Here is a 21,431-nt window from a genome sequence, read left to right as displayed (position 1 = left end):
ATGTTACAATTCTGATATGGGAGGGTGAAGAGGCATCTCCTGAGGGTACGCCTGCACATTAAGTGGCAACTGAATTGGGATTACGTACATGTCTATGGTTTCATCAATGGTGCAATATGACTGTAAAGGAAATGCGGTAGCTTTGAGACTAGAATTATTCAGAAATTCAAAGAAAAATTATACAAAATGGAACCGCTGATAGACCCTGACAGTATGAAGCCTTGAATATGTGGAAAATGGCTGCCTGAGAGAAAGAAACGGAAATATATCAGAAAAGAACAAAGAGGGCAATGCGTAATTATACAGACGCTGAATGGGATGAAGGACAGCTGAGATAGAGAAAAGCCATGGTTGACTGTACTAGATTGTATCCAGCTTTTTCTATAGAAATACCGGTGCAAGGGAAGAAGAAAAAGAAAAGGCCCAGGAAAAAGATAAAGAGGAAAAATAAAGAAAGAATGATACAGATAGTGACTCGGGATGATATTTTGGAAGAAATGTTGACTGCACGACCCCCGCCTTATGCATCAACATCTGATAATACTGAGAGTGGTGCCGCAGCAGGCAGTACAATAGCCACTGTCCATGTAGAAACTAGGGTAATATCAATTGAGAGACCCCTTCATGTATTACAGATTTCTCCACCATGAGTTACATACTGTTCCTCGACCTGTGCTAAATCCACCTGTTATGCACGGTCCGGTGCAAGTTCTGCAACCAGTCATTGCACAGTGTCAAGACTAGTTTTAAATGCCCCAGAAAAATACTAACTTGACTTCAGAGGCTCATGTAGCAGTAGGAGGTTTACCAACCACAGGATGTATTCAGACTTCTTGAAATTCACAGATTGTTGTATGGAGACCACCTCAGACAGTCCAGGCATTCAATGCTCCCTTTTTACAACACCAGTAGCTCCCAGGGAAACAATTTGTTTGAAGATGGCATTTTTCCACCATGGTTTGAAAAACCTACATCCATTTTGAAGATAGAAAGCACAGTGCAACAGGCACGCCACAAACCGGGAAAAGAGAGACCATTAGATATTTACAAATTAAAAGTTGAATTGTAAGAAATAATTAGGGAATGTCTCTAAGAAGGGCATTTGAATCAACATCACGAGAAATAATTGATTTACTTGTGTAAAGAAATTACAAGACAAACAGCAAATCAACATGATAAATTCATTCACCAAATTGGCTCAGAAATATTAGGTAGATCTTTCTAAAAGTGACAGGGTTCAAGTAAATGAAGACACAATTGAAATAACATGTTCTTTATGAATGCAATTGCACATTATGGAAATAAAAGAATGTATTCGAAAATGGAGTGAAAGGTGAAACATTAGAAAACAAATGGATAAGAAAGCATGAAAAGAAAAAGAAAGAACCTGAGTGGTTAGGGGAAAAGAATGAAGAGAATGAGGAGAGGTCTGCAACTCATACATTGAGAGAAATTGCAGGAGGAGTGTATGTCCATGTACCTTGGAGTAGAGGAGATCTCGCAGCTTTTATAAATATTTTCCCAAAATTGAGAGACACACCTGTACAGTGGTACACTAAAGTTGATAGATTTGTGAAAATGTCAAAAGTGCTGTAAATTGATGTGAATACATCTTTTTATATTGTAGTACCAAGTGATTTGTGGACTGATTGTAAGACTGCTGTACAATGGCCACATAAAGAACCATTGAGAATAGCATGCACTAATTCACCATCTCCTGTAGTAATGGAAAAATATAAAGCAGTGACTACTTTCCTGAAAGCAGAGTGCCTCCAAAAGATCTTCATTGGTTAAAAATTAATCAATCACACAAGAAGCAAAATAATCACTTCAAGAGTATTATGAGCAGTTGTTACAGGTGTTTCAGCATCACAGTGGAAGACAACACCCCTGATCAGAAGGACATGGGGATTTTTGTATCCCAGTTTGTTCTAGGATTGAAACTAGAGATCGGTTCGCATGTAACCCAAAGTGTAATCTGCTGGCAGAGTAAATCATTTGATGAGATCCTGAGTTATGCAAATTATATCAGTGATACAGGAAATGAAACAGAAAAATATTAAAGAGAAATTCATGGTTGCTCAGACAAAATGTGTGCAGAAAGGTTTTCAGAATCCAACTTTTGCAGGACGTCAAGGAGGTAAGCAAGGTATTGTCATTCTACATGTGGGTTTGCAGGGAAATCCAGGAGGGTTTGGATTTTCACAAGGTAGAGACATTCTTATTGAACCAGGTTTCGTAAAGAATGTTGCAACGCTGATAAAGATGACTCCTTATCACATCTGTCTCAGTGTCGGCTTTGGAAGAGGGAGTGCAGATTTAATCCTGATAATGCAAACAGAAATCAGCAAATGTGGAAGGGAGTGCAGATGCAAAATAAACAAGTACAGCAAATGCAGGGGCCAATGCAAAAGCAAGTTTCAATGATGGAGGTCTCACAAGCTCAATTGGTTCCACAAAATATGGAAAAACCATGATTTAATTTGAACCAGATGCCTAGAGCTAATGAAAATACGTTTCAGCAATTCCCTAACGCAAATCAGAATGCCCTACAGCAATTTCCTGTTTTCGATAATGATGGCTCAGGCTCTGATACGTCTCAATGACGGTGCCTAAGAAGGGAGGACGACTACATGCTTGGCACAGTCTTAGAGGTAGAACAGAGTGGTTCATTTGTAGAATTGAGATGAATGGCCTTCATGTATCTTTCCTTATAGAAACAGGTGTTACCAGGTCCACCGTTAGTACTATGGAAGTCCCAGACCTACCCTCTCAGGAAAGAATATCCAAGTTGTAGGAGTTTCAAATAAAGAGATTACCAATCCAGTTCAAGAGATGGCCCCAGTAAAAATAGGCTAATTTGAAGAAAATCACCAATTTGTCGTTTGTGACACAAGCCCAGTAAATCTATTATCGAGAGATTTGTTGTGTGCATTAAACTTTACAATTTACTGCACACCGGATGGTATTTCATTTTAGACACATGATGAAGATGTAGAATTTAAAATGGAGGCCAGATCTTTCTCGTATGCCCCCTACTATAAAAGTGATAGAAATTTCGCGTTATTGATATTGAATTTGTGTGCCCCGTGACCTTTGACAAACAGCGATGTCATACGGTGAATCAGTATATTCGAATATTTCAAAAGAATCAATGGGTAAAGTGTCAAGCCTTCTGTGTAGAAGCGGACATCTGGTTCCTCCAAAGTCAATATCGATTACGCCGAATTTCTATCACTTTCATAATAGGGGGCACACAAGAAAGATCTGGCCTCCCACTTGTAACTATGGAATCAAAATTATAAGCAAGTTTTACTTTGAGACATTGGCTACCTCCAAATCATCACAATATACAAACTATCTTTTTGATGCCAAGCGGTATATAGTGATATAACACCGACAACACAAACTTTAAGATCAATATACAGTTTCACCAACGCTGCTGTTAAGGTTGGCTTGAAGTTACATTTAACACCAGCAGCAGAAAAATACTTTGACTAAGCCCTCAAGAAGTCCCAAGAGGGATAAAACGTGTACGCAAACAATTGTGTGGTGCTTTTAAAAGAACAAGTGATTTTCAATAAAAAATTCATTTTGACTACAAACAAGATACATGATTTTTTGATACTCTCTTCTGGGAGGCTAGTTTGTTTTCAATATATTTCTCTATTGTTTAAACGTGATGAACTAGGATACTTACAAGTCAAGTCAATAAGTCTTTATTGCGATTCTTCATCATAAAAGACAATCTAAAACAGTAATACTAAATCTATACAAGATAAAATCATCATACACAAACTAAGAAATTAGATTTTTCCTAAAATCCAGTAATACACAGGTACTTAAATATTTAAAAAAATGCTAAAATAGAATTAAATGTGCAAATAGGCAATAGACTTAGACATAGATAAAATATCTCTAATTTAGAATCTCAGTGTGGGTCGCAAGTCCGTCGCAAGTCCTGTAGTAGTGCCCAACTATAGTTCCTACTTCGGGTAGCCATAGAGTCGATCAATCCTACAAACTAAGCCCCATCCATTTTGATCCGAAGGACCCATGCCCAAATCAAACATTTTGCTACACCAATTACAACTGGGTTAGTGGTATCATTTTTCAGTATTCTGCTTGCAACCTGTGCTGATCTTGTTTCCATAAGCATACAAACAGGTTTTAACCATACGCGCCTGGGTTGTTGGTACGTGGGGCAAACAAATAAAAAGTGATCGATGGTTTCAATGTGATCTAAACAAAATACACATTTATCACTGCCAGTAGGATTCCATCTACGGATAACCATCGTAGTGGTAGTGTGCCTACTCTGAGCTGATGGTACAATTTGCGATCTAGAGGCTTCGTAATAATATCCCAGTACCCTTCGAGGTAGGGTTCGTCCTTAATATCAAGAAAGGTTTCTGTCAAGGAGCTACCTACTTGGGAAGAGTACCTCTAGGTTTTAATCATGTCCCAGCACACAGCACTATAGATGTTTTTGGATGGGAACACAGCTGTATCCGGATTAGCCCAAAGTTCCCCCATCCCCATGTCTGTCAATAATGACTTGATTTCAGCCAGCCAGGAGATCATATGGGAACCACCCAGCCCTTTAACTTCCATCATGGCTTTGGCATATAAAGAAAGTTTCGGTGTGGTCCAAAGACGTCGCCAAAACGCCAGGGGTCTGTAGCGTGCCACATCCTCAACTGCCTGGCAACCAAGATCTAACAGTAGGGGAATGCACGGGGAAGATTGGGGTAAGCCTACAGCCGACCTCAAACATTTATTCTGTGCAGCAGTAAGGTGGGACAGATTACTGAACCCCACAATTCGGCACCATACAAAATTGCGGGCAAAATTTTAGAGCCATAGATTTTAACGAGTGGGGCAATTGGCTTGGTTAAGGACTGCCTATGCTCTTTAATCAGAGCGCCACCTAGTTGGGTGTGTTTTAAATCTAGCATGTCGTTTTGGGGCTTCCAACTGATTTTATCGCTATAAGTGACACCCAAATACGTAAAAACAGGTGTCTGCTCCAGAGGGTCACCTCCCATATGGACCCTTGCTCTAACCAGCCTTGACCCATGGAGCACCATGAATTTGGTTTTCCCCACGTTGACCTCCAGCTCATGTTCGCGACAAAACACCTCAAAACGAGACAGTGCTAGTTGTAATCCCTGTCTCATCTTAGATATGAGCAGGGTGTCGTCCGCGAACATGAGCAGTGGGACTTTCATGCCAGCAAGTGTTGGAACGTCAGTCGGGTAATTAGCAAAGTACTGGACCACCCCATGAATAAATAAAGAAAACAGGGTGGGAGCCAGCACACACCCCTGTCTGACTCCTTTGCACACCTCAAACCTATTGGTTACCTCCCCTGGTTTACCCCAGCGAACCTGAGCATAGGTACGTTCGTGGAGTTTAACCAAGATTGCAACCAATTCTTTAGGCATCCCCTGCTCCAAAAGTACTTCCCATAGTTTTGCCCTTGGCACAAGATCAAAAGCAGATCTTAGATCCACAAAGGCCGCAAAAAGCATGCCCCCTCCTAGAAACACCTCCTTCCAATACAATAGCACAAATCTAAATGCCTGATCCAGGGTCCCCGTATGCGACTGAAAGCCCGCCTGAAGAGGAGTTAAGATATCAGCTTTGGTCATCCAACACTGTATTCTCCCAAGTACTAGGCATGCTATTATTTTCTGCACCGCATCGATTAAGCTTATCGTCGATAATTGGCCGGAGCAGAGCGATCGCCTTTCTTAAAGATCGGTAAGATCTCTGCTCCGAACCAAGAATCCGGAACCGATGCGCCACTAGCTAGGGCATTTGCTAGTACAGTTATATATGGGATCCATATTCCATGCTCGTACTTAAATAGGTCTGCAGGAATGCAGTCAGGCCCGGGGGCTTTTCCACTCGGGATCATTTTCAGCACAGACTCCACCTCACTATGTGCAAATACCAACGGAGCATCACATCTGGGAGGCAAAACAACCTTGGCGTTCCCATCCAGGATCTTAAGTTTGTTTTCAAAATAAATTACCCAATGCTGTGGCTCAACGTGGTTGGTGGGTGTCAATAGTTGCGGGCACTTAAGTAAGTGCCAAAAGTGGGTCATGTTACGACCATCACATGCCTGTAGCAACTTCCTCCAGCGGTCTTCATCCCACGTTTTCTTGGCGTCAATCTGCGCCGCTTTATAAATAGCCCTGCATCTCTTGATAGTGTCAGATGATCTAGATTTAATAGCTACCACCAGGGCTTGTTGGGCCTGCCTACAGTTGTTATTATACCATGTGCTAGGCCTCAGCACTTTATCTATGATACATGGAAGATTTTTAATGAAATACTTTTTGAGACCCAAAAAAAGATTACTGTGGATGCTCAACATTTTATCATTGAGGACCTCTTGTGACTCACAGCTATTAAGTTTACACATGGAGCTTGAGACCATGCCCCTAATATCGGCCCGTATCCTTTCATTAGTGGCTATCTTAGGCCACCGAACCCTTCTTTGGTCATTGGTAATAATTACCCTCTTCTGAGCTATTGCAGCTTCACATGCGGGGGAACTACTAAAACTACTATCATTAACTGACAGAATCAAAGGGTTGTGATCACTTTCTGGTCTACTCACAACCACCATATCTAAAATATCCGGCCACATCTCCACATTAACTATGATGGAGTCAATACGGCTACCAGATCTACCATTGTTAAACGTTTGCTCTCCCAGCCTATCGGACTGTGTCCTGCCATTGACCACCCTCATACCCTTATCCAGACACAACCCCTTCAGTTGCAGAGCAGCCATGGACCATTTCCTTATGGGCTTACGGTCCAGCTGTGGAATTCCCCACAATGCATCCTCAGCTTCGGTGAGCTTACCATCATCCAGGTACAGGGGCTCATAGCATATATTAAAGTCCCCTGCAATTATCCGATAACTGACTTCCTCCTCCAGATTAAGATGATCTTCCAGGATTGAAACAATTTGGGAGCTCCTACCACCCGGAAGTCCCCTCGCATAGATAGACGTTATATATAAGCGCGTTAAGGCCCTTCAGTGATCTAACCCGGATAGCCATAATGTCAGGGCTATTGATGGGAACCTCATCCACTCTTAAACCCTCATATTGGCGAAGCCAGATAGTCAGCCCACCAACTGGTCTTCCCCTTGGTCCCTTAGCTGCTGGTTAAAAAAAAAAAAAATAACCCAAGTGAAAGGTTCCTTCCACTGCCCAAGTTTCTTGAAAAGCCCATATGTCCGTTTCCTCTATAAAACTTGCCCAGTCTGGTAAGAGTAGTTTGGATTCCAAGCCAGCAATATTCCACGAGGAGAAGGACTTGTGGGACGGGGACTTGCTACCGGGCTAGCCTCATGGTCTGCAGGGATCACTTGCTGATCCGGGTTCTGACAGGTAATACCTGCAATACCAGTAACCATAACCTGTGTAGATTTACTGCCACCACCAAGCTCAATATAAGAGCCGGGTGGATACCCACCCATCATCTTCAAAACCCCATATTCTTCAGCCCGTGGGAGAATAACACCTCCTCTCAGTCAGTCGTTATCCTCTAGAGTGGATTATAGCTCAAAACGATTACTGATCTGAATGATGTGGTCAACCAAGCTAAAAGCCCTATGGGGGACCCAGGTCTCCTTAAATCGCGGGGTTCTACCAGGCTTATAGAAGTAACCCAGATGTAAAATTTTTATCTCATCAACTGAGGGGGGATGGTGGGCAGCCAACTCTAAGATGTATTGTACAAAAGACGGTGACCTGAAACTCAATACCACAAAGTCACCCACCAGGGTCTTATATGAATGACCAATCCAGTTGATGCGCCTCACCATTTTAAATTCATTAAACAATGCCTTACTATTGCTGGTCTTTTTCCCTAGACAGTAAAGAGCTTTATTTTTAAGATTAGACCAATGTTCACGAATACCTTCTGGGAGTGGGGGAACGTTCGCTAGGATGGTAGTGTACGGTGTAGGTTCGGGGGGGAGGTGGAGACTAGGTAGCAAATCCAGACTCCCTACTAACTCTTCATCTACCCTTAGCCCATTGCCCAATACCTCCTTCCGCTGCTGTGCTTGGGCCATGTTGTCATTAATTGGGTTCGATCCTGACTGGCATTACAGCGCCCGGCACATGAGAGGCCCGGGCAGTACCTACCTGTGCATGTAAAGTATCATCTAGTTGCACATTAGCATCCACCTCTGTAAGGTTACTTGAAACACCCCCATGATCCTGTGGTCTAGATGTAACAGAAATCCTTTGCTTGCTACAGGAGAAACATTTTTCAATTTGGTTGAGCCTCTCATCAACTGAATCGAGCCTTTTAAGGATAGGGTTGATAAGGGCAGCTAGCTGGTCCTTTAATAATAAGCACACATTTTCTATGTTAGGCTGCACATTGGTGCTCGCAGATGATTTACATGTAGGAGCATTGACGGCAGAGTTCCCAAAAACATATACCCCTTTAGTACCAGTTGCGGCCACAGTTGCAGCTTGCTTATTTAGGCAACAACCTTTCATTTTCCTACTGGGGGGTGCAGCCACTACCCCCTCTAATGCCCTTCTCCCCCTAGTTTTGACCATAGCCGGGCTGTGAGTGCTGCATTGAAGCAATGAAGCATCAGGAGTCGGGGTCTTGGACGGCTCGCCCAGTGAGTCAGGTAAAATACTATCACCAGAGCGGTTCACTTCAATGCTCGTTTGTAGAACAGGTAGCTGGGCACAGGGCAACGATCCTCCCCTAGATAGAGCTGGCTCCAGGGAGAGCCTGCGGTCAGTTGCCTGAATCTCATGAATCAAAACCGATTCCGCTCGATTTATAAAAGCGTCAAGTGTGCCCACCACCCTATACCCAACCTTTCTTTTGCTCATAACTGCAGACTTGTGTGTAAAGAAATATCCCCAAGGGTCAACTTAAGCAGTTTACCATACACTACAATCAACACTGGTGGTCCCAATAATATAAACAGTCTTACAGTCTTAGAGGATTCTTCCGTTGGGATTAGAAATGTGGCCCAGCCCGGCCTCCTCTGGGCTCTGACGGGCGCGGATGGGCCCGCCCTTGGCCCGCGGGAGGCGCCGAGGTGATTTAAGCGCCCGTCCGGCACTTAGTGTGTCGTCAATGGTGTGTGCCCCTCCGGGAAACCTGGAAATGTAGTACCGGGAACCCGGCACAAGCAGGAAGATTGCGGGCAAAAATCCGGTGAGTGCACCCTGCAACAATTAGGGGCGAGCAAGCCCGTGTCCCAATGAGCTTTGACCAACAGCAACAAGTTTAAGGGTGAGCGTCCCGCGCCGCGGGAGGCGCCGAGGTGATTTAAGCGCCCGTCCGGCGCTTAGCGTGACGTCAATGGTGTGTGCCCCTCAGGGAAACCTGGGAAATGTAGTCTGAAGTGGGGTGGCTGAGTGGGCTAAAGAATGGTGATGGATTAAACCCAGATCAGTTGACTGGGGGTGAGTGTTTGATTTGCTCAAACGCTCCGTCCATCATCCCCTTTTGTATCGTCCCGGGAATCGGCACCAGCAGGAAGATTGCGGGCAAAAATACGGTGAGTGCACTCTGCAACAATTAAGGGCGAGCAAGCCTGTGTCCCAATGAGCTCTGACCAACAGCAACAAGTTTCAGTTTTTATGTAGGATACTTACATAAAAGAATACTTATCCTTCTTGGGTGCAGTTTCAATCTTTAGCTGTTGATAGTGGTGGTTCATAACCACCTATTTGGGATGTATGTGGGTCACATCCCAGGCCCATTGCACCGAGGTATAGTGCTGATCTAAGAGGCCTGACAGGTAGTGATGTTTGGTGCTGGACCCTTAAAGCTCTGACCCACTTTCCTTGGTATAGAATTTAAAATGGAACACAAAAGACTGTGGCAGGATTATTTCCATTACTGACCACCACCCCCAAGCATCTTGAGACCCTCAAGGGTGAGTAGGTGCACTGAATAGTGTGGCGTGAGGAAACTTGTAGTATGCTTGGTGGGGCTGCAGTGGCCCTGCCAAGCATATTGCGGTCAAGCCAAGCATATCTTGGCCCCAGGACTGCCGTACAACTGACAGGGAACGGCGGTTCCCTTGCAGTTGCAATGGTCCCAGGTGACCCGACCACCCTAGTGAGACTACCACGGTGGGTCCACCGGACTCATATTAAGGCCCTATGGCTAATGGCAGGGGCCGGGGTTTTACCTCATTTCTTATAATCCCAACCTGAGTGTAACAACACCAAGGATTTACCCTCGTCACAAAGAGTACCTACATATGGTCGCTGGGCCAACTGCATACTATAGATGTACTTAGGGCAAACATCTTCAAAATGTGGGGCACGTCGTCCTGGGGGTCCGAGGCTCTATTCCCAGGGGGTGCAAATGCCTCTGCAAGCACTTGTAAGTGAAAATGGCCTAGAGGCGTCTTCATTGCAGTGGCTGAAGTAAATGTAAAAGTAGGGGAACTTTGATCCTGAGTGCCGTGGGGGCAGGAGTTATTCAGGGCTGGACTGGGGAACCAAATGCAACCCAGACAAAACAGCTAACCCTTCCCACTCTTAGCTATCTCTTCACTCTCTTTCCATCCATCCATTCCCTCCCTACCCTCTCCTCATTGATCTTTCTGTTCACCTCATTCACTTTTGCTGTCTTTCTCTCTGTCCCCAAGCCCTCCTCTGCTACAATTAACCGCAAATTGGGGAAAGTGAAGAAGAATGCCTGCAGCACTGGAGTAAAAGGTCACTCTGGCCTTCGAGGAATTGAGTGTGGTGTCAGGTTCAAAGACACGGATTAAAAACAAAATATTCTGTAACTATTATGTTGCTCTTTCACTTTTAGGTTACTGTCTATTTAAGAACACACTCGCAAATCAGAATGTAGAACAGCAATTTCCTGTTTCCGATAATGATGGCTAAGGCTTTGACACGTCTCAATGATGGTGCCTGAGGGGGGAGGAAGACTGCATGCTTGGCACACTTTGGCCGGAATTTGTGCTGGTTTTACAGGGCGGGACACCTCGCGTGAAGTTCTGAAAAACTCTGCGAAGCAGCAGGGATCAGAATTTTCCCTCTCAGGGGGCCCACCAACAGTAAGCTGGTGAGCAAGAAAAATCATATGCCTGACCACCTCCAGGTGAGATTTCTCAACTTGGGTAGTCTTGGCAAGTTGCTACTGATCACGTTGAGAAACCTGCCGCTCGCGTTGAGGAAGCTGCAGCTCAAGAAAAAGGTCTACTCGATTGGCAGAAACGATAAGCAGCACTCTCTTGTGCTGCCAATGCAAAAGCGAGTTTCGATAATACAGGTCCCACAAGTTCAAATGATCCCACCAAATATGGGAAACCCATGATTTAATTTGAACTAGATGCTAAGAGCTCATCCAAATACATTTCAGCAATTCCCTATCGCAAATCAGAATGCAGAACAGCAATTTCCTGTTTCCAATAATGATCGCTAAGGCTCTGACACGTCTCAATGATGGTGCCTGAGGGGGGAGGAAGTCTGCGTGCTTGGCACAGTTTGGACGGAATTTGTACTGATTTTACAGGGCGGGACAAACACATGGTGCTAAAATTCAGGGCGAGCTACAGGACTTATCGCACTCTGCCGCTCGCGGAACTCTCAGGATGCATCAGAGATTTTTTGTCACTTTGTGGCATTCCACATAGCAGAATTCCGCAAACTCCGCCTAAGCCTCTACAAGACTAGGGCCAAGAATTTAGAAGAACACAGAGTAGGGTTAAGGACTTTCCATATGAAATTTGCATTCCTGAAAGTTACCCTGCATAACGTAGCTACTTACAAAATTCAGCATTGAACTTTTAACTTGGCTGCATCTAATCTTTGGAGAAACGTGTTGCCTTAGGAATAAGTGTAAATATATTATTTGTTCAGTCTTCGTAATACTAGCACTAATGATTACCATAGTGCTATTAGGATTTTCCTTAACACCAGAGAAATGATTTAGAAATGCAAACACAACAAAAACACATACATACCTGAATAATTGAAAGTTTAATTTGTCGCTTAACGAACGTTTATTCTAAATTAGTACACAAATAAAAATACACCATGGGAGCAAAATATTCCTATGTCTGTGCTCATTTATCTCCATCAGCATCAGAAGAATTCACATATTATCACATGCCGTTATCTTATGGAATTACATGTACGATACTGCTTTCACTTGTATTTAGACACAAACATTTTAAACATTGCTATTTCTATTATATCTAGGACTTAATTCTTTCTAGAGTGCAGTTGGTAGAAAACATGAATGTACACCCACAAGCTAAATATATGTACACAACTTGGGACTATTTTATGCCACATAGACCTACAGATAGTGTTAAGGCTTATCAAAACAATTTAGCCTGTTTGATGCGATCACTAGAGAAAATGATTATTATGACTTTAGCGAAAATAACTACTAACCTTATACATAGTAAAGATAAATACAATGATGTTTTGACAAATGTTTGGAAGAAAGGAGACAAATTTAGATAGAAAATGGTTTACCGAAAATTAAAAGTAGACAGTCAACATAAAGAGAAAATGTGTTTTTACAGAAGAAGGACACCCAAAAGAACCAGACATGTAGGGGTTAGTAGTTGTGAACACACAATTGATATAATGGGAGGATCATGACACATTTTACCAGGAGAACAATCAACAAATCCAGTAGTTTATTTTGTTTGTGGACAAAATGCTCACTTTTTGCTGCCTTCGGACTGGGGGGTTTTATGCTATTTAGCTGTTCTGTATCCTAAAATGTACCCTGTGACTAGTATAGACGCAGTAACAAAGACACCAGGACACAGACACATGTCTAGTACAGAAAGTTGAGGTAAATTTGTGCAAGACATATTTGATGCAATCAATGCTCCAGTAGGAGTCATATCAAATGATGAAAAGATTAGATAACTGTCAACTGTTGTTGACAAGTGGACAATCAGTACATTTGGAGCTTTATTAGCAGTAAGCTCTGAGCTTGTAGCAATATGATCAATGGTTTTTCAAGATCATATAACTCTATTAATTTTACTCCCAAAGACATGTAAAGTCTGCAAGATTCTTACATTAACCCATTGTTACTCTTACATAGCTGACAAGAGTAAGAAAAAGGATGAATTTTGCAAAGAACATTTCAGATTTAAAACTTGAATTCAAAGAAATGGAGACGCCTAGTGTTTTTGAACATTTTGAGAACATGATTCATTCAATTGGGACTTGGATTACAACAGGAAGAGGAAGTATTTTGAAAGATAAACGTATGCCATTACTAATAATAGGGCTTAGTTATGCCTGTTTGTTTTATTTAAAGGCTGCAGATGTTACTTACACAAGAGAAAGAGCAGAGAAAGAAACAAAAGATTTGAAAAACATTTCGATTTAATGACCTCATGAATGATGACATCAAAAGCCATTAAAATTCCAAAGTTTTAATGAAAACGACAAGATTCAACGGATGATGAAAGTGCCCTTCAAGCAGAATTCACATGTGAAATCAAATTAGTCTGATGGTTAAGATACCCATCAGATGGGGGACTGATAAAATTGAATAATTAAAATGCAAATTATTTGGATTATCAGTTTAAATTTGTAATGATTAATGTCAAATTCAAAGCTGAACTGAGTGGCTTTTTAAAATGTGCAAGCTGCAATAGGCTGTGTAAGCTACATGTCTAGGCCATCGAAATACTAAGAAGCAAGCTTCCTTTAACTAGAAGTGACCCTAATAATGCTGAACTGTGTACAAATAATTTAGAAGTCTGCCCTTAATGTAACATGCTTAGAAATGCTCATCATAACTGCAGAATGTTCCAGTTTTAATCAAATGTATCATTTTACCAAGCAACATATTGTTTATGTTGATTACTTTTCCGATTCTCACCGTATTTCAAGTAATGCCAGAATAGAATAGTTGCTCATTCAAAACAATATTTCTTATTCGTATTAATGAAATGTATTACTAAAGAGTTTGTTTGCACAGATAATGTTTCTTCTCATTAACATAGTTTATTGTATAAGCAGTAATATAATTATTTTTAGAAGCCCATCCTGCAATCTATGCTCATGAGAACTGAGGCTTATGTTTCCAGTACTGAACTATGTAAGAATGTCTGTGGCTGACTTGTGATAAGGCTTTGCAATCTGCATGTATTTTCATGGGAATGGAAGAATGGAACCTGGTCACAGGCGAGAGCTACTGCTGCTTCTGTTCATCCTTACTGAATTTTAAGGCTTTATTTTGCAACTGTTTGATCACTTACTAGAATTACTGTGACTCTGCTGAGTTTCATAAACTACTCGTTATGGAGAGTTCTGCTGCTTAAAATTGGTTTTAGAGCTTTTATGCTCCTTGAATCTCACTATTTTCCTTTGAAATCCTGGTCCGAACTTTGGAAGATGTTGTCTTCCTTTATGGAATGTGCTTAAAGCATTTGTCTGTTTTATTCTAACCAAATCTTTTGATGAGATTTCTGTAAACTAACTAAATATTTATTGACTAATGTTAATAAAGAGAAAGACTAAAAAGACAATTACCAATCCCTCAATGAGAATAAAGCTTTTATAACATATCAAAAACTATAATTATTGACTGGACTGTGAATTATAGTTGGAATTTGTTTGTGATGCCGAAATAGCTCTTTGAATCATAATACGGTGACAAAGAACCATCGCCTCAAGAAGAAGAGACCGGCACAGGTACGGGGCTTAACCCTGTAAGTGATGGTGATAGAAATGGTGAACCATATTATTTAATTTTGGCCCAAATTTGCGCTGTTAAGGTGTCACTAAAATATTCCACTCCCTTCTGAGTGGAGGACGGCACCATAAGCCATACCAGAGGCATGCTGCCCCTTGAATATGGATGCCGCGTGCTTACAATAAAAAAATTACATTTAAACAGACATTAACCATTGCAAATGATTTAAAGAGAAGAGCATAGTGCTTCCAAGATATACTGAGATCCATAGCCACCCATCTAACCTTAATTCACATCACTGGATAACATGACTTGGCACAAATAAAAAGGTACTATTGGCATTGAATTACTATAACATCTAAGATATATTTTAAACATATAGGTGAGACAAAAAATAGAAACAAAAAGCAGTAGCAAAGTAAAGTGTTGGCCTTATAGATCTGGCAATTAAAGGAAATCATTTTAGGTTGCTGAGCACATTGGATAAAAAGCCAGTATCTGAACAGGGCTGACCCATTTCCCCATGCTCTATGCTGTGATCAGAGGAAGCCAAATGTGATTCACGGTAAAACAGACCAATGCCTATGGTCTGCTTATCTGAAGTTCCTCTATGTGGGTATAAATGTATGCTTTTTTATTCATGATTTTTCCATGCCAGACCGAAAAACTAACCTATTCCAGGCCGGCAAAAATGGTGGAACAAGCTTCTGAAGAAACGTTCATCTTACTCAGGCATTTAAGTGTACCCTAATTGTATAAGGAACCTTTTTAAACATGATCAGTGAACCCTTTATTCAATTTTGGGCAACCATTATTCCTTGTGCATGTAGTAAAGATCAACTTATGTTTCTCAACAAAACAATCTTACCTTTTAAAATGTTAGCAATTTCAACTGTCACTTTGTAAATTTGCATTGCTAATGGAGTAAATGTGTTTTGAAATAAAATATATATGAAAATGAAATTTCAGACAGCAAGCGTAGTAGAAAAATATTGTGCTTTATATTGGATTTTTAGATCTCAGCTCCCACAACAACGCATAAGGCAGCAGAGGCCCATCAGTGTGGGCATCTGTTTATCATCCTTCCTATTTATGATGTGTATGATGAGTGTGTGTCAGACTGCTGCAGCCCATGCAGTGCAGGTACTGGTGTGCATGCACACCCCTGTGTGCGTCCACATGTTGTGAGGCCTTTGTTTCCTCAACTGCCACACTTTTCATGGGGGTCGCAATGTCTTGAATAGTGTGGCGTGAGGAAACTAGTAGTATGCTTGGTGGGGCTGCAGTGGCCCTGCCAAGCATATTGCGGTCGAGCCAAGCATATCTTGGCCCCAGGACTGCCGTACAACTGACAGGGAACGGCGGTTCCCTTGCAGTTGCAGTGGTCCCAGGTGACCCGACCACCCTAGTGAGACTACCACGGTGAGTCCACCAGACTCATATTAAGGCCCTATGGCTAATGGCAGGGGCCGCGGTTTTACCTCATTTCTTATAAACCCAACCTGACTGTAACAACACCAAGGATTTACCCACGTCACAAAGCGTACCTACATATGGTCGCTGGACCAACTGCATACTATAGATGTACTTAGGGCAAACATCTTCAAAATGTGGGGCCCGTCCCCCTGGGGGTCCGAGGCTCTATTCCCAGGGGGTGCAAATGCCTCTGCAAGCACTTGTAAGTGAAAATGGCCTAGAGGCGTCTTCATTGCAGTGGCTGAAGTAAATGTAAAAGTAGGGGAACTTTGATCCTGAGTGCCATGGGGGCAGGAGTCATTCAGGGCTGGACTGGGGAACCAAATGCAACCCAGACAAAACAGCTAAACCCACTGCAACTCCTTCCCGCTCTTTGCTATCTCTTCACTCTCTTTCCATCCATCCATTCCCTCCCTACCCTCTCCTCTCTGATCTTTCTCTTCACCCCATTCACTTTTGCTGTCTTTCTCTCTGTCTCCAAGCCCTCCTCTGCTACAATTAACCTCAAATTGGGGAAAGTGAAGAAGAATGCCTGCAGCACTGGAGTAAAAGGTCACTCTGGCCTTCGAGGAATTGAGTGTGGTGTCAGGTTCAAAGACAAGGATTAAAAACAAAATATTCTGTAACTATTATGTTGCTCTTTCACTTTTAGGTTACTGCCTATAAAAGAACACACTCACTTTGTATTAAAAAATGAATGCAAGTTTAACAAATCCAAACGCAATTGGTTAATGCAATCACTGAAGACATCTGTGTGTGACCAGTGACTCAAATAATTGAATACTGGTTGATGCAATGCGGAAACAAAACTGAAGTTTTTATAGTGCTCTGAGATCCTAGCCTCTGACAGAAAGCACTGTGCACATGTAGGTTGTCATTTATAAACTGTATTAAAGTAGGGAGTAGGGCCGGAGGATTGCACTCAGATGCAGAGCCTTGATCTCCATGACCCCTGGGACTGCAAAGTAATGCCCCTGGAGAGGGGGCACAATGTGGGTGCTAATGTTTTCATTTACTATTACCATTAATGCATCACATGCAGTGAAATTGGGGCTTGGGTCGTAACGAGCCACAGAGCCTCATGTATGGCTGTTGTACTACCAAAAAGGGAAATTGGGGGGCCAGTTTTGCCAGCATTAGGGCTCAGGTCACCATTGTTGTGCACTGAACAGGGCCCACGCAACAGGGGAAAGATGCAGGGCTTTCATTGCCCCTTTTTTATTTTAAGATAAAGAGGCAGTCTTCCTTGGGCTAGTTGAGTGGGCAGAAGAGAAAGGGCTGAAAGTATCACCCACTAAACACCACAAAGTGATGTGAGGGTCTAACTAAACCCTAAGTGTGACAGTGTTACTATCCTTTCTTGCTTGCACAAGGAGCAAGTGCGCCCTTGCTGTGCCAATGTTGCACTGGGTCTCAGAACAATGACCCAAGGGAGGGGATCATTGAAGTAGAGGAGGCACTTTAGCTTGGGCTCAGAGATGGATGGTGGCCGGTGGGGTAAGATAGGGGTGCATGTTTAACAAAGGGCAGGGAAAACTCACTTCCTGAGGTAGTAGATATCATTAGTGAGACAGGTGCAGTGGCCCACAACATCATAGTTTTGAGTGTCTTTCTTTACAAAAGGTGCATATGGGCTAATTTTTCTTCTTAACATTAAGGCCAAGGGCACCCTTACTGTGTGGAGGGGGAAGAAGGGTGAGTGGAGAGATCTATTTTTTCTGAAAAGGACAGAGAGAGAGTTTTAAGATTGGAGTGGTGGCCAAGCTTGGTGGGAGAGGAGTGAAAGAGACACTGGAGACAGTCTAGGGTCTTGCTATCATTAGTGCACCAGATGCCGTTGCATTGGGACCCAGAAGTGTGAGGGGCTCATACCATTCCAGTGATGGGGAACAGTATTTTTTTTGGCTAGTTTCTCTGTTTGTTTGATGCATTTCTTCTTTTATAACTCTCACATTTAATATGGATTATGTGCCATGGGAAAAGTACCCATGAAATGATCTCATATGTTTCAGCCCCTGTGCTCTATATCTTCAGCTTCCCCAATCCTTGCCATAAAGTGTGTGGGGGGAGGCATGGTTTCAAAACATTTTGCTGAGGGAGGCCCACAGTAAAAATATTTGAAGACCTCTAGCTTAGGGTTCCACAATTTGGGGAATGTTACATTTTCCTGTTTATGTATTTGTTATTTGCTAGCGATTTTTTTGTAATATATCTCCTTCCAACAGACTCCCTTGAAAACTGATAATATAATTTAAATTATTCAACACAATTTACCTTTCAAGTATAACCTAGATGTGCAGATACCTGCATGGAATTTATCACAAAACATTTGTGAATACTGCAAAGGTATGAGGCAGCAAGGTCATATTACCTAATTTACATTTTACATAACGTTCATTAAACTTTGCCTAAAGTCGACCTGAGATCATGTAATCAAGACCTGCAGACATCAGCCATTGTTTTGTTTGGGTCAGCCATTGCTTATTTGTAGTTTCATGGACAAAATATTGAAGACAAAAATATTGAAAAGCAAGTGCATTTAGATGCAGTTTAGTTTTACTATCCCCTAACTCCACATCTACGTACCTTGAATATATAGAGGAACTAGGGTAATTTTTACAGAACCATTTATTAAGTCCCAGGGCTCACCATTATGGTGGAGCGTATTTATTCTATTTATCCTGTATACTTGAGCCACTATACACTATATGTACTACATGAGTTAGCATCCACAACAGCTTACCTCTTTTCTTCACTACAGTTGATATGTGTAACAATTGGGTTTTATCAGGTTTTAGGATGCTTTCCATGTTTATGCACCATACGATGAGTGTAAATGAAAGCCAAGCTCTCATGGCGCTTATGTGATCAAGACCAGGATCGTCCGAAACGTGTCATGCTGATTAAACTTCATTAAATTACATGAAGAGCAACAAACATCGGTCTCTGTTCCAGTCTCATGTTGGAGAAGGTTGCGGGTGTTCTCTGATACATATATCTCAAACATATTTGTGGAGTTAGGTACAGAAAATCAATAATTACTTATTCGATTACTTCAATATTCTAGCTTCAATATTCAGGGGGCATACATAATTCTTTACCCCTTTAGAACTGTCATGGAGGTGCAGGGAAAAGAGAACACACATCTTACTCTTCCTGATGATGCCTCACACACTAAGTTGCTGTCCTGAGGGTAAAGGCCCTGCAATTATAGTGTCATGCCCGTAAACTACAACCAAACCTGGTAACATACATACCACTTTACATACTATCTGCCACAACAAATAGCAATGCCTTTCATCTGACCTAATAAAGATGTACATAAAAGAGTCATAGTGGAGAAAAGGGGTAATAGTTAGGCACATTTCATACAGAGGACTGTGGGAATGAAAATGTCTGTTTCTGCCTATAATTGTCCCCGCTCACATCTATTACTCTCTCTATGTATATAGCCAGGATCCTGCATGCTTTACTTCAAATGGAAGCCTAATTCTTCCGAAACCATTACTGAAGTTTATTGGCCCTGCCTTTTGTACCTGGGCCAATGTTCTTTCAGTCATGCCTTCTGGAAATGATATGCCTGTGTATATAGTAAAGGGCAAGCTTAAGAAAAAGTTAAAGGGGTCTGAGTGCATAGGACTTCATATAACCACCTATGGTACTATACCCTGCCACTAGTTTTAGAAGGTGCTATTTCTGCTGACTTCAGAGGGTCCTCTTCCTATGGCATGTTTACTACACCCTTGTACAGCTGAAAGTTTAAGGAGCAGATAAAGAAATCAATGTTGTGGGAGGCTAGAAAGGTGTAGAGTGTCAGATTGCCAGGGAAGCGGAAGTACCTGCCTCCACATCCTAGGCCGAGGACTGCCATTTTTTGACACTGAAACTGAAACAGACACTTTGCTAGTGGGTTTTCCGGTGTCTTCAGAACATCTTCTGGTGTGACAGGTGAAGTGAAGGCACAGATGAATGTTGAGTGGTCACAAGACTTACATGGCCTATTCGTAAATCATTTTTCTAGTTTTTGGAAACAAACTCCCAAAGAGGAATTTTGTCTCAGAAAAGTTGAATATAAAGGGCCTAACACACATGGACTGTCCTTCCTGCTCTTGGGGACCATTGTTTGTTTATCCTGCCTGGATTTACCAATCTGCACATTGCAGTCCTAGTAGGAGATTTTCCCCAACTCAAGGATCACCAATTTTGGAGCCAGTTAAGACTCCACCACTGGAAATACAGCAATTAGTTTGATTCCAAATGAAGTGGGGTACCTGCTAGTTTGGTCGGGTGGCAGCTCTACCAGTTTATAAGAGAATCTCTAATTGAGGTCCTATGTCATTTACATATGAAAATGATGTATTATAATGTTTTCACATGTGATGCTTTAGTTCATTGATTTCAGTTGGAAAATGGCTCTTTTTAAATGGTCACCCCCATTTTCCCATGAAGATGCTTGTCTTTTTTTTAACTCTGCACACTGGGACACTGCTAACAAGGCCCCAGTGCATGTGCCCTGACCCCTAAAACATGTTGAAATTAGCTACACTCATGACTGGCATGTTTTTGTTTTATAAATCTTTTTCTATCATGTAAACAATAACACAAGCAGCACAAACAAAGAATAATAAAGTACAGTGCAGTGCGATGCTCGTCATTTGTTAACAGTCTCACTGCATTAGTACAACAATTATCGTGGCAAATCATTGGAATTGGAAAATGGTCACATATTACATACACTGACTGGCATGTTTAACTTACCTATTAGACTCTAGTTTATGACACAAAAGAGTCCCCAGGGCATGTAATTTAAATGCCACTAGTGGACTGCAGCACATCTTGTGTCACCACTAAAGTGACATTGCAAAGCAGGTCTCCAGGCCTGCCCTAGCAGCCTGGGTATGCAGTTTTAAAACTGCTTATTAGACCTGGCAAAATAAAGGCAGATGTAGCTCACACCTAAGCCAGGCTGTCATTTATCTTCATAGCCAGCCTGTCTGCCAACTCATTAGGAGGGAGAGCTATCTTAGAACTGATTTGAAGTAACCACAATGAAGGGTTTTCTCATTATCATAGCCACACCTCAGATTGGGCACAGAGAGCTTTGCACAAAGGAAGAAATGTTCTATCATGTTGGTTTTAGGAGGGGGCACTGTGTGATAGTTACAGTAAAACACGCAGGAAGTACTGAAAAAGTGGGTAGGGTCCCCCATGGGAATTTATTTACCTATTTGTTAGCGAGT

The sequence above is a fragment of the Lissotriton helveticus genome, chromosome 6 (assembly GCF_964261635.1).
Source record: "Lissotriton helveticus chromosome 6, aLisHel1.1, whole genome shotgun sequence".
Classification (NCBI taxonomy): Eukaryota; Metazoa; Chordata; class Amphibia; order Caudata; family Salamandridae; genus Lissotriton; species Lissotriton helveticus.
Note: the sequence above shows the minus strand (reverse complement) of the source record.